Below are 13749 nucleotides of genomic sequence, written 5' to 3' on the forward strand. Positions count from 1 at the left end.
ACCATAAGACTCAGAAATAACAAAAGTAATAAAGTAATAATACATCGACTTCGAAAATTCTTACAGTATCGTATTCTCTTAGAGTTTTGACTAACTCTCTCACTGTGTGGGTCTATCTCATACATGTCAGGAACCTGTCTAACCGTTTCACCCGAGAGGGACTTAGACAATTAAACTGGCTGACTTACTAGACCTTAACTTTTCTTTATACTCCTGCTGCGGAGTTTTCTCTAACAGAGGAAGTTTAGAGTCAGTATCTGGGCAGTCCTTGAGAACGGGGCAGTCCTTGAAAACAGTTTTTGGAGAGAGTCCATGGAATCGCTTCACGTGACTGGAGTGCAACCACCCCTTGCGGCCTTCGATCTTGACCGCCGTCCTTGTTGTCATTAATACAAGTCTTGGTTGTTTCCACCGGGGCTCCAGCGGACTTGAACGATCAAAATTCCTCACGAGGACTAGGTCGCCTGGTATGACCTCGTGCGGTTTTACTTGAGTGTTGTCTGGAAAAGCAGCGGCAACCTGTGAACGACAAGAGAGTAGTGCAGACATCAAGGAAGCCAGGTAATCTGTCAGCACATTACTGTCAACATCAGTTATTGTACGTGGCCTAGGTGTACCCCACATGTTTGGGGGACGACCGAAAACTACCTCGAAAGGTGACAGACCGGAACGGGAGTGAGCGACCATTCTCATATAAAAAAGAGCGACTGGCAGGGCTACCATCCAATCTACGCCTTTTTCTGCGCATACTTTGGCAATGCGGATTTTCAGAGTCTGATTATGTCTCTCTACAAGACCAGCTGCTTCGGGATGTCGAACACAGTGGAACTTCCACTGGTACCCTAACAGAAGGGATACTTGTTTCATGAGTTCGGATGAGAATGGCTGGCCGTTATCTGAATACACGACCCTAGGTAATCCATAACGGGGGAAATACTCACGAACCAACTGCCTGGCAGTGGTCGCGGCAGTGTAATCAGGGACTGGATATGCTTCTGTCCATCTGGACAAAGCGCATACAACTACGAGGACATACTTGAAACCTCGACATCGATCCATCTGAATATAATCCATCTGGAGGAATTCAAAAGGGTGGTCAGGAGGATGGAATCCACCTTGTTTCACCGGGACACCTTTACCTGGATTGAACTGACAACAGATCATGCAGGTACGCACTTTCTGCTTGGCTGCTGCTCGTAAATGCTTGTTAAACCAGAGATTCTGAATACTGTCTATCATGGCTTTTTCTCCCAAGTGTGCTGGACTATGTGCGGTGTTAATAATGACTTGAACCATAGAGTCGGGGAGAAACCATGTGGCTTTTCCCTTCGTCAACCATCCTTGATCTGTCTGGACCCCTCCTTGTTCAGACCATTTCTTGATTTCATCGGGAGTAGCATGTGTCTGTATGTCTAGTACGTCTTGTGTAGGATCTTTAACTGTCATGCAAGTCGTCAAGACTGGAACGTCTGTCTTTGTTGTGTCAGCTGGAATGTCTGGAGTCTGAGCTGTAAGCTTGGCTGTTCGAACTGCCAGGTCGTTACCCTGGGAAATGATGTCAGTGACTTTCGTATGTGCCTTGCACTTCATGATAGCGATAGCTGTCGGTAAATGTATTGCATCTAACAGAGCTTGAATGAGGGGGCCATGCTGAATCTTGGTTCCATGAGAAGTCATAAAACCTCTTTCTTGCCAGAGCACTCCAAAGTCGTGTACGACTCCGAATGCATAACGTGAATCTGTGTATATATTTACTTTCAGGTTATTCGCTCGTATGCAGGCTTGAGTCAGAGCGACGAGCTCTGCTGCTTGAGCAGACAGGGTGTCAATACGATGTGTTTCTATAACTTCAGTTTCAGTAGTCACTGCATACGCGGCTACTAGTTCTCCTGTACTTGTCCTCATACATGAACCATCCACATAAAGTGTCAGGTCGGGATCAGGTAATGCAATGTCTGTCAAGTCTTGTCTTGGCTTTGTCATGGTGTTAACAACTTCCACACAGTCATGTGTGGCAGGATTTGAAGTAACTGAAGGTAACAGTGTAGCTGGATTTAAAATGTTGCAGCGTCTGATTTCTATGTGTGGCTGAAACAATGTCAGTTCATATCCTGTTAAACGTGCAATTGTCAAGTGCTGAGTCTGTGTTCGGTTTAGAAGAACTTCCACGGAGTGTGGAACTTGTACTGTCAGGGAGTGTCCTAACACTATGGAATCACTCTGTCTGATAGCTAGAGCTGTGGCTGCAACTGACTTGAGACACGCAGGCAGAGCCTGGGCCACCGGATCTAATGTGCTAGAAAAATAAGCACAGGGCTTGTATTGTCCTGCTTGATCTTGTGTGAGAACAGATAATGCAGTACCATCACGTTCAGTAACAAAAAGTGTAAAAGGCTTACTGTAGTTTGGTGTCGCTAGAACAGGTGCTTGGCATAAAGCTTTCTTTAATTCATTGAAAACAAGTGTATGTTCTTGGGTCCAAGGGAGGACAGTCGATGCGGCTGCCTCCTGTGTCGTTAACTGTATCAGTGGCTTGGCTAGATATGCGTACTGAGGAATCCATTGTCTGCAATAAGAAGTGAGGCCGATAAAAGCTCGTACCTCCTTCTGAGTCTTGGGCTGTGGAAGATGTGCTATTAACTGGATACGGTCAGGTGTCAACTGCCTACCCCTCTTGGACAGTAAGTGGAACAGACTGTGCAACTAGTACTTTCATTTTCGTGTCTTTCATACGCCTCCTCTCATGTTCCTGCTCTTCCCTGATTCTGTTCTGGTGATACTGGAGCATCTGGAGCATTTGTGACGGAGTATTAGCTTGCCAGGTACTTTCGACTTTCAGTACTCGATTTTTAACTTGTGGTAAAGAATTCTCGACTAGTTTGGTAACAAAAAGATGTGGATACGATTCACTACTTGTTTTCAGACCACTATTTATAATGAAACATTTCTCAAATCTAGAATAAAAATCACTAGTGTCTTCATCTTGTTTCTGTTTACATGCTGAGATGGCATCCCAGTCTTCCTTTTTCGTGGCTAGTAATCTTGGCAGGACTTGTATCAGTAACTCGGGCAATGCTTTAGCTTTTTCCCCAAGACCGGTACCTGGAACTCGTGTGTTATCCTCAGTCTCTAATGCGGTCCAATCTATCTTTTTCTCTCCCACCTCCCATTCTTTTTCTTTAAGTTTTTCGTATATGCCCGCAGGCAACAGGACCTTTAACATTTTAATGATATCAGGATACGTGTATTCTCCCATACGGAGCATGTCTTTTAATTCACGGTGGAACCCTGCTGGATCTTTATCGTGACAGGGTATTAACTTTTTCATTTCCAGAAGTTCTATTTTCGTGATAGGGGTGTAAACAAATACTCGTTCTAGATCACCCCCCTCTCCCTTAACTGGATGTACTTCTCTCAACGGATTCTGTCTATCTATGTAGAATGATTTCCTTACTGGGGGTGGGACAGGAACAAAATGTGGATTCAGGAACGTTCTGTATTTGTGGCGCTGTTCTAAAATGACACTAATTAAATCGGTACCTAGACCTTTCCATCTGTTTAGGAGTAACTCGTTTAGTACATCATGTAAAGGACCTGGATCAGAATGCTGATCCTCATACAGGGTAATGAGGTGCTGGATCATATACATACCCACCAGACGCTGCTCGGCTGGGGGCAGTTTCAGAAACGTTTGGGCCACTATTTCATCTGGAAACGTGGTAGAATCACTAGTCCATCGAACTGCTGATCGGGCTAGTTCTTGTTCATGCATGGTACTAAGCCCACTATAACCTATTCGTAGTTTCAGAATTTTATCGGTGGCCTGGAATACTTGTTCAAGAGAACACTGTTCTGGTACGGGAGGAGGAAAAGCTTTCTTGTAATCTAGACGTGAATGTCGGTCGGAAAGTCTAGTTCTACCTACATACGCTATTCTGGAGGGATTCTCGCTGTCTACCTCTTCACTGGAAGAGTCATTCTCTTTCTCGGTTGCTCTTTTTGCATCCTCCTTTTGGTGTATACTTATAATTTCCTTACGAATTTTCCTGTACATATTTTCTATACTACCTTGTGTCTTGTGTTTTCCCTCGGCTATATTGTCACTCCACCTAGTCAGGCCTTTCATCTCGTCTTGGTCTTTATCAGGATGATCTTGCTCTCTTATTAAACAGTTAATCAAGAACTGTAAAATCATATTTTGAATCTCGGCTTTTCTGTGTGCCATAGCTTCGTGGATACTTCCTGGATTCTCCCCTGTACGGACAAAATGATATATTCTGTCTAGATGTTCCTTCATGTCGGGCAGGGTGGCCAAAAAGTTGGCAACCCGTCTTAAACGTACTGAATATAATATCATGTGATCTTCGCCTGGAACTGGATCATATATACAGTCATTAAGAAGTCGCTTGAGGTCTGCGTATGTAGCCACTTTTGGCGTACGCTGTAACGCTGCTTCTCGCGGTGTCAGTCGTCTTACTTGAGGCGGGGTGATAGGAGCACCTCCCCCCGCACCTCCTGAACTGGAATCGTCAGTTAATACTGTACGTGCTGGTAGAGTGGCTGGCAAAACGGGCACACTTAATGTGGGCTGGTCCGGGGGTACTAGCACATTAACTTGGTCCCCGGGACCAGTGGCTGGAGGAGCAGGAATTACATTGTTGACAGGGTGCTGCGGGTGAGCAGGCGGAATAGGATTTGCATATTCTGGGACTGTATCGTCCAAGTAGGACGAAAGAAAAATTTCAGCTGCAGTCGGTTTATGACGTAGCTTAATCGGGACCAATGGTGGCGGTAAATTACAGGGTGCTTGAGTTTGAGTTTGAGTTTAAAATTATTTGTAAAAGCGCGCGTACACCGGCGGTTTCTTGGCGCTACAACTGACAGACTACAGAGGAGAAGAAAAAAGGGGAGGGGGGACCGTTGGAGATTTATTCAAAGGACTTCTTGAATAGGTGGGCCTTGAGTTGTTTCCGGAATTGTGAATACAAGGTGAGGGATCGAATTTCCAAAGGAAGAGAGTTCCACTGGGACGGGGCCAGAGTGGAAAATTTAGAGCCTCCCCACTTCTTTGTTCTAAAACGTGGAACCATAAGAAGGGCCTGGGAAGAGGAACGGAGCTCTCTGCATGGAACATAAGGGGTAATTTCAGAGGAGATAAAAGCTGGGGCTGAACCTAGACGAGCAAGGAAGGCGATGGATGCGATCTTAAATTGGACCCGGGCTCGTACAGGCAGCCAGTGTAGGGACTTCAGGAGAGGGGTAGAGTGATGAAATTTCGGGAGGTTAAAGACCAGGCGGGCCGCCTGGTTCTGTATGAGTTGGAGACGCCGTAAACTATATGCAGGAATCCCCGCATATAGGGCGTTGCCATAGTCCAGGCGGGACACCACCATGGCCAAAATGATAAGTTTAAGGGCAGAAAAGGAAAAAAAACGGGACACCCTGCGTATAGTACGCAGTGCAAGAAAAGAAGCAGAAACCACAGAACCAACCTGGGAGTGAAGGGACAGTTGGGTATTAATTTTAATGCCAAGGGTTTTAACTGAGGTAGCAGGAGACGGGGAGAGGCCAAGAGAAGGGGGCCAAAACATAGGAGTCCAGGGGCTGGATGAACCACCTGTCAACACCAACTCTGTCTTGTCAGGGTTGAGTTTAAGGTGGTTTTGGCTCATCCAGTCCCGGATATAAAGCATAACAGATTGAAAGTTAGAAGCAGAGGAGGGAGAAGAAGACAGGTCAAAAACAAGCTGGAGATCGTCCGCGTAATTAAACACGGCGACCTCCATTTGTTGCAGGGAAAAAATAAGAGGAGCAAGGTAAAGATTAAATAAAAGGGGGGAAAGGGAGGAGCCCTGAGGAACCCCGCACTGAACTCTACGAACGTCCGCTGTAAAATCACCCAGGCGAACGGCCTGGGTGCGGTCACTCAGGAAGGAGGAAAGCCAGACCAGGGCCGTCCCCCCGACCCCCGCCGCCCTGACACGGGAAAGTAAGATGGAATGATCCACCGTGTCAAAAGCGGCTGAGAGGTCGAGGAGCACCAGGGCCTGGCGCTGGTTAGTGTCCATACCCTCCCTGAGGCTGTCCAAGACCGAGATGACAACGGACTCCGTAGAGTGTGCGGGGCGAAAGCCGGCCTGACGGGGGGCAAGGGCTCCATGCATCTCCACAAAGGAGCTCAGGGCGCAGGTGACATGGCGCTCGAGCACCTTTGCCAGAAATGGCAAAAGGGAGATGGGGCGGAAATTGGCAGGCACAGAGGGGTCCGAACCGGGTTTTTTCAAGATAGGTACGATGACCACCGATTTAAACGGATCGGGTACCACACCTTGAGCAAGTGAACTATTTAGGAGGTGAAGTGGAGGGTCAGGGCAGGAAGTGAAGATGTGACGGAGAACATGGGCGGGACAAGGATCCCGTGGAGATCCGGACTTGACCAAGGGAACTATGGTGGACAAGGTTTCCCTCGTCAGGAGGGGAAAGGAAGTGAGTTCTTCCGGGGTTGCTTTCGGCAAACCCTCGGCAAGAAGAGGATACATACCTTTAATAAGGGCATTTCTCTGTCTGTCTGACTGTTCTGCTCTAACTCGTTCACCTTCTTCGATTAATTCCCTTTCTTGGGCTTTTTCTGCGGATTCCCTACTTAACTCTGCTTTTCTGAATTCTTTTTCGGTTCTTTTATGAGATTCTTTGCGCCATAACTCGATGGCATCTTTCTGGGACTGTCTGGCTTTCTTTTTCCATAATGCTTCTTCTACTCGCATGATGCACTCGGCATCCCATGTACCTGATACAGGCCATCTATGTTTCTCTTCAAGATCCTTGGTGTAATCCACCCATAAGTCTAGATATAATATGGCATCTAAGCCATGCTTGTGATACATAAAATGTCCAGGACTGTCCCTAGGAGGGACAGGAACTGATTCTTCGAGTAACCCTTTTCTGGTTTTGATCTGACGTAATTTCGAGAACAGAGGCCTAATCGGGTCGTACTTAAACTAAACACAATACACAATACTCACAGTAATGAAATGGCAAACAAATCACTCATACCACGACATAGAAATATATTAATAACAGTTCAAACAGAATACTACCTGATACATTGAAAACATAACACTTGAATTTCTCGAGAACGGACTTACTAGAATTACTGGATGCACTGCTAAAACAGTACAGAACATACCGGTCTCATAAAGAGACACGTCATACCGTATCCACCTAGGTGGACACGTCGGACTGGATCTGCGTACCCAAACCCATCGGACCAGGAACAAACTAATGAACCTGTCTAGATACTCCCCCAGCAACGGTACTCACCGGGAAGCAAAACTTGAAGGCCTCGGACTGGACTGGACTGCTACGACGTCTGGTTACTACGCATGCGCTTCGGACCTCGGGCTTCGGTTACAGGTGGGCCTCCGGATACCTCGGACCTTGCTCTCTCGGCTTGGGCTCTGGTCGGGACGAACCGCATTCCTCACCGCCTCGTCTGGATGCCGGACCGCAGTCTCCGTCTCCTCCGTGAGCCTGAGGGAGACTTGATGAAGCAGAAATATCTGCACGTGCACGGTAGAGTTCCGTCACGGCTGTAGAAGGGTCAGGGGGCCTGCGTTACATCGCCGGCGCGTGGGGAAGGGGCTCGTTCCTGTTCGGGCGCCATTATGTGGTAAATAAATAATTAATTACCGGTACTATTTTTGGATACATTAATAAAACAGATAGCTCAATAAATAAGAGGCAAGATCCGATGTATCTGAGTCTAACAGGCTTTAATCAGGCACAAGGGAAGGGACAGGATCGGAACAGCCTGAAATAGAATGGCACAAGTGGCAGCTGCGTCATCTCATTAACAGTACAAGGTATATATAGGAAAACATTATAATTGCATTACATACAGTAGGCGTAACAAGTGACAAGCGTAAGATAAGAACACATGGGCGTAAAAAGAAGGCGTGCACATGAACATGTGATGAGAACGTCACAGAAGTGTCATAAATGGGTGGATACATGGAGGGGGCTACCTGGGCAGCTGGAACCTTTTACCTAGTGGTGCGCGCAAACGGGCCATGACGCGTTACCGGGGAGAACTGGGGGCTATGACTTCTGCACTAGAAGAGGAGACAGAAGTCTGCGATGTCAGGACGACATGTACCTATAGCATATCTGGTATCTGGTGTTTTGGAGTACATGTTGATAGAATCTAAAAGTTATCAGAGCAAAGGCTATTTGACACTAAGGCTGGTGCATGCATATATTCTTCATGTATTGCGTGTGCTATGAATCTTCTATGGATATTAATACAATAATTCTCTTGCATGGAGACAGGAAGACTAGACTATAACTGGAGATGTTTATGCGGTTCGTTAGCTTAGGAATGTGAAGACGGAGAGCTGAACTGATAACTAGAGGCATAACATATTCTTGGCAGACAGGCAGGCAGAGCCAGGCCGGGCACCGCGCTGCGTGGCAGGAAGTAAGCGAAGGGTCAGGGATGCAGGTGGGGGCTGCATCGCTCCTCGGAATGGTTTCAGGAGACTGGAGCTTGAATCTGGTGTCCGGGCCCTTTGAGGCCTAGGAACGGGGACAATACGATGAATTAACGTGCATAATGTAAAACGTGGGCAACATAGGCCTAATACTCGTTGCTTCACGAGAGCTGGAGACTGGTATACTAACGTTGGACACAACTAGAATTGCGTCTTTAATCGATCATAAGGGGATATATGCATATCGATCATGCACATATATCATAGGATGGGGAACACGTAGGCACACATGACAAGGCAAAATTCAATTTTCCTCAACTCTACTCACTACTCTACTCACTACTCACTTCTCTACTCACTACTCACTTCTCTGCACTCACTACTTTACTCACTACTCTACTCACCTCACTACTCTACTCACTACTCACTACTCCACTCACTACTCTGCATTCACTACTCACTACTCTACTCACTACTCTACCCACTACTCTACTCACTACTCTACTCACTACTCACTACTCTACTCACTACTCTACTCACTACTTTCTACTCACTACTCACTACACTACTCACTACTCACTACTCTGCACTCACTACTCACTACTCTACTCACTACTCACCTCACTACTCTACTCACTACTCTACTCGCTACTCTACTCACTACACTACTCACTACTCTACTCACTACTCTGCACTCACTACTCACTACTCTGCTCACTACTCACTACTCTGCTCACTACTCACTACTCTGCTCACTACTCACTACTCTACTCACTACTCTCCACTCACTACTCTACTCACTACTCACTACTCTACTCACTACTTTCTACTCACTACTCACTACTCTACTCACTACTCACTACTCTATTCACTACTCACTACTCTACTCACTACTCACTACTCTACTCACTACTCTACTCACTACTCTACTCACTACTCTACTCACTACTCACTTCTCTACTCGCTACTCTGCACTCACTACTTTACTCACTACTCTACTCACCTCACTACTCACCTCACTACTCACCTCACTACTCACTACTCTACTCACTACTCTGCACTCACTACTCACTACTCTACTCACTACTGTACTCACTACTCTACTCACTACTCACTACTCTACTCACTACTCACTACTCTACTCACTACTCACTACTCTACTCACTACTCTGCACTCACAACTCACTACTCTACTCACTACTCACTACTCTGCACTCACTACTCTACTCACTACTCTACTCACTACTCTGCACTCACTACTCTGCACTCACTACTCTACTCACTACTCTACTCACTACTCACTACTCTACTCAATACTCTACTCACTACTCACTACTGTACTCACTACTCTACTCACTACTCTACTCACTACTCACTACTCTACTCACTACTCTGTACTCACAACTCACTACTCTACTCACTACTCACTACTCTGCACTCACTACTCTACTCACTACTCACTACTCTACTCACTACTCTACTCACTACTCACTACTCTACTCACTACTCTGCACTCACTACTCACTACTCTGCTCACTACTCACTACTCTACTCACTACTCTCCACTCACTACTCTGCACTCACTACTCACTACTCTACCCACTACTCACTACTCTACTCACTACTCACTACTCTACTCACTACTGACTACTATACTCACTACTCTGCACTCACTACTCACTACTCACCTCACTACTCTACTCACTACTCACCTCACTACTCACTTCTCTACTCACTACTCACTTCTCTGCACTCACTACTTTACTCACTACTCTACTCTACTCACCTCACTACTCTACTCACTACTCACTACTCTACTCACTACTCACTACTCTGCACTCACTACTCACTACTCTACTCACTACTCTACCCACTACTCTACTCACTACTCTACCCACTACTCTACTCACTACTCACTACTCTACTCACTACTCTACTCACTACTTTCTACTCACTACTCTGCACTCACTACTCACTACTCTACTCACCTCACTACTCTACTCACTACTCTACTCACTACACTACTCACTACTCTACTCACTACTCACTACTCTGCACTCACTACTCACTACTCTGCTCACTACTCACTACTCTGCTCACTACTCACTACTCTGCTCACTACTCTCCACTCACTACTCTACTCACTACTCACTACTCTACTCACTACTTTCTACTCACTACTCTACTCACTACTCACTACTCTACTCACTACTTTACTCACTACTCACTACTCTGTACTCCATACTCACTACTCTACTCACTACTCACTACTCTGCACTCCATACTCACTACTCTACTCACTACTCACTACTCTGCACTCCATACTCACTACTCTACTCACTACTCTACTCACTACTCACTTCTCTACTCACTACTCTGCACTCACTACTTTACTCACTACTCTACTCACTACTCACTACTCTACTCACTACTCTACTCACTACTTTCTACTCACTACTCACTACTCTACTCACTACTCACTACTCACTACTCTGCACTCACTACTCACTACTCTGCTCACTACTCACTACTCTACTCACTACTCACTACTCTACTCACTACTTTCTACTCACTACTCACTACTCTACTCACTACTCACTACTCTATTCACTACTCACTACTCTACTCACTACTCACTACTCTGCACTCCATACTCACTACTCTACTCACTACTCTACTCACTACTCTACTCACTACTCTACTCACTACTCACTTCTCTACTCACTACTCTGCACTCACTACTTTACTCACTACTCTACTCACCTCACTACTCACCTCACTACTCACTACTCTACTCACTACTCTACTCACTACTCTGCACTCACTACTCACTACTCTACTCACTACTGTACTCACTACTCTACTCACTACTCACTACTCTACTCACTACTCACTACTCTACTCACTACTCTGCACTCACAACTCACTACTCTACTCACTACTCACTACTCTGCACTCACTACTCTACTCACTACTCTACTCACTATTCTACTCACTACTCTGCACTCACTACTCTGCACTCACTACTCTACTCACTACTCTACTCACTACTCTACTCACTACTCACTACTCTACTCAATACTCTACTCACTACTCTGCACTCACTACTGTACTCACTACTCTACTCACTACTCTACTCACTACTCACTACTCTACTCACTACTCACTACTCTACTCACTACTCTGCACTCACAACTCACTACTCTACTCACTACTCACTACTCTGCACTCACTACTCTACTCACTACTCACTACTCTACTCACTACTCTACTCACTACTCACTACTCTACTCACTACTCTGCACTCACTACTCACTACTCTGCTCACTACTCACTACTCTACTCACTACTCTCCACTCACTACTCTGCACTCACTACTCACTACTCTACCCACTACTCACTACTCTACTCACTACTCACTACTCTACTCACTACTCACTTCTCTACTCACTACTCTGCACTCACTACTTTACTCACTACTCTACTCACCTCACTACTCTACTCACTACTCACTACTGACTACTATACTCACTACTCTGCACTCACTACTCACTACTCACCTCACTACTCTACTCACTACTCACTACTCTACTCACTACTCACTTCTCTACTCACTACTCACTTCTCTGCACTCACTACTTTACTTACTACTCTACTCACCTCACTACTCTACTCACTACTCACTACTCTACTCACTACTCACTACTCTGCACTCACTACTCACTACTCTACTCACTACTCTACCCACTACTCTACTCACTACTCTACTCACTACTCACTGCTCTACTCACTACTCTACTCACTACTTTCTACTCACTACTCACTACTCTACTCACTACTCACTACTCTGCACTCACTACTCACTACTCTACTCACCTCACTACTCTACTCACTACTCTACTCACTACACTACTCACTACTCTACTCACTACTCACTACTCTGCTCACTACTCACTACTCTGCTCACTACTCACTACTCTGCTCACTACTCTCCACTCACTACTCTACTCACTACTCACTACTCTACTCACTACTTTCTACTCACTACTCTACTCACTACTCACTACTCTACTCACTACTTTACTCACTACTCACTACTCTGCACTCCATACTCACTACTCTACTCACTACTCACTACTCTGCACTCCATACTCACTACTCTACTCACTACTCACTACTCTGCACTCCATACTCACTACTCTACTCACTACTCTACTCACTACTCTACTCACTACTCACTTCTCTACTCACTACTCTGCACTCACTACTTTACTCACTACTCTACTCACTACTCACTACTCTACTCACTACTCTACTCACTACTTTCTACTCACTACTCACTACTCTACTCACTACTCACTACTCACTACTCACTACTCTACTCACCTCACTACTCTACTCACTACTCTACTCACTACTCTACTCACTACTCTACTCACTACACTACTCACTACTCTACTCACTACTCTACTCACTACTCACTACTCTGCACTCACTACTCACTACTCTGCTCACTACTCACTACTCTGCTCACTACTCACTACTCTGCTCACTACTCTCCACTCACTACTCTACTCACTACTCAACTCACTACTTTCTACTCACTACTCTACTCACTACTCACTACTCTACTCACTACTCACTACTCTACTCACTACTCACTACTCTGCACTCCATACTCACTACTCTACTCACTACTCTACTCACTACTCACTACTCTACTCACTACTCTACTCACTACTCTACTCACTACTCACTTCTCTACTCACTACTCTGCACTCACTACTTTACACACTACTCTACTCACCTCACTACTCACCTCACTACTCACTACTCACTACTCTACTCACTACTCTACTCACTACTCTGCACTCACTACTCACTACTCTACTCACTACTGTACTCACTACTCTACTCACTACTCACTACTCTACTCACTACTCTGCACTCACTACTCTGCTCACTACTCACTACTCTACTCACTACTCTCCACTCACTACTCTGCACTCACTACTCACTACTCTGCTCACTACTCACTACTCTACTCACTACTCTCCAATCACTACTCTGCACTCACTACTCACTTCTCTACTCACTACTCTGCACTCACTACTTTACTCTCTACTCACTACTCTACTCACTACTCACTACTCTACTCACTACTCACTACTCTACTCACTACGCTACTCACTACTCACTTCTCTACTCACTACTCTGCACTCACTACTTTACTCACTACTCTACTCACCTCACTACTCTA

The sequence above is a fragment of the Lissotriton helveticus genome, chromosome 12, assembly GCF_964261635.1.
Source record: "Lissotriton helveticus chromosome 12, aLisHel1.1, whole genome shotgun sequence".
Classification (NCBI taxonomy): domain Eukaryota; kingdom Metazoa; phylum Chordata; class Amphibia; order Caudata; family Salamandridae; genus Lissotriton; species Lissotriton helveticus.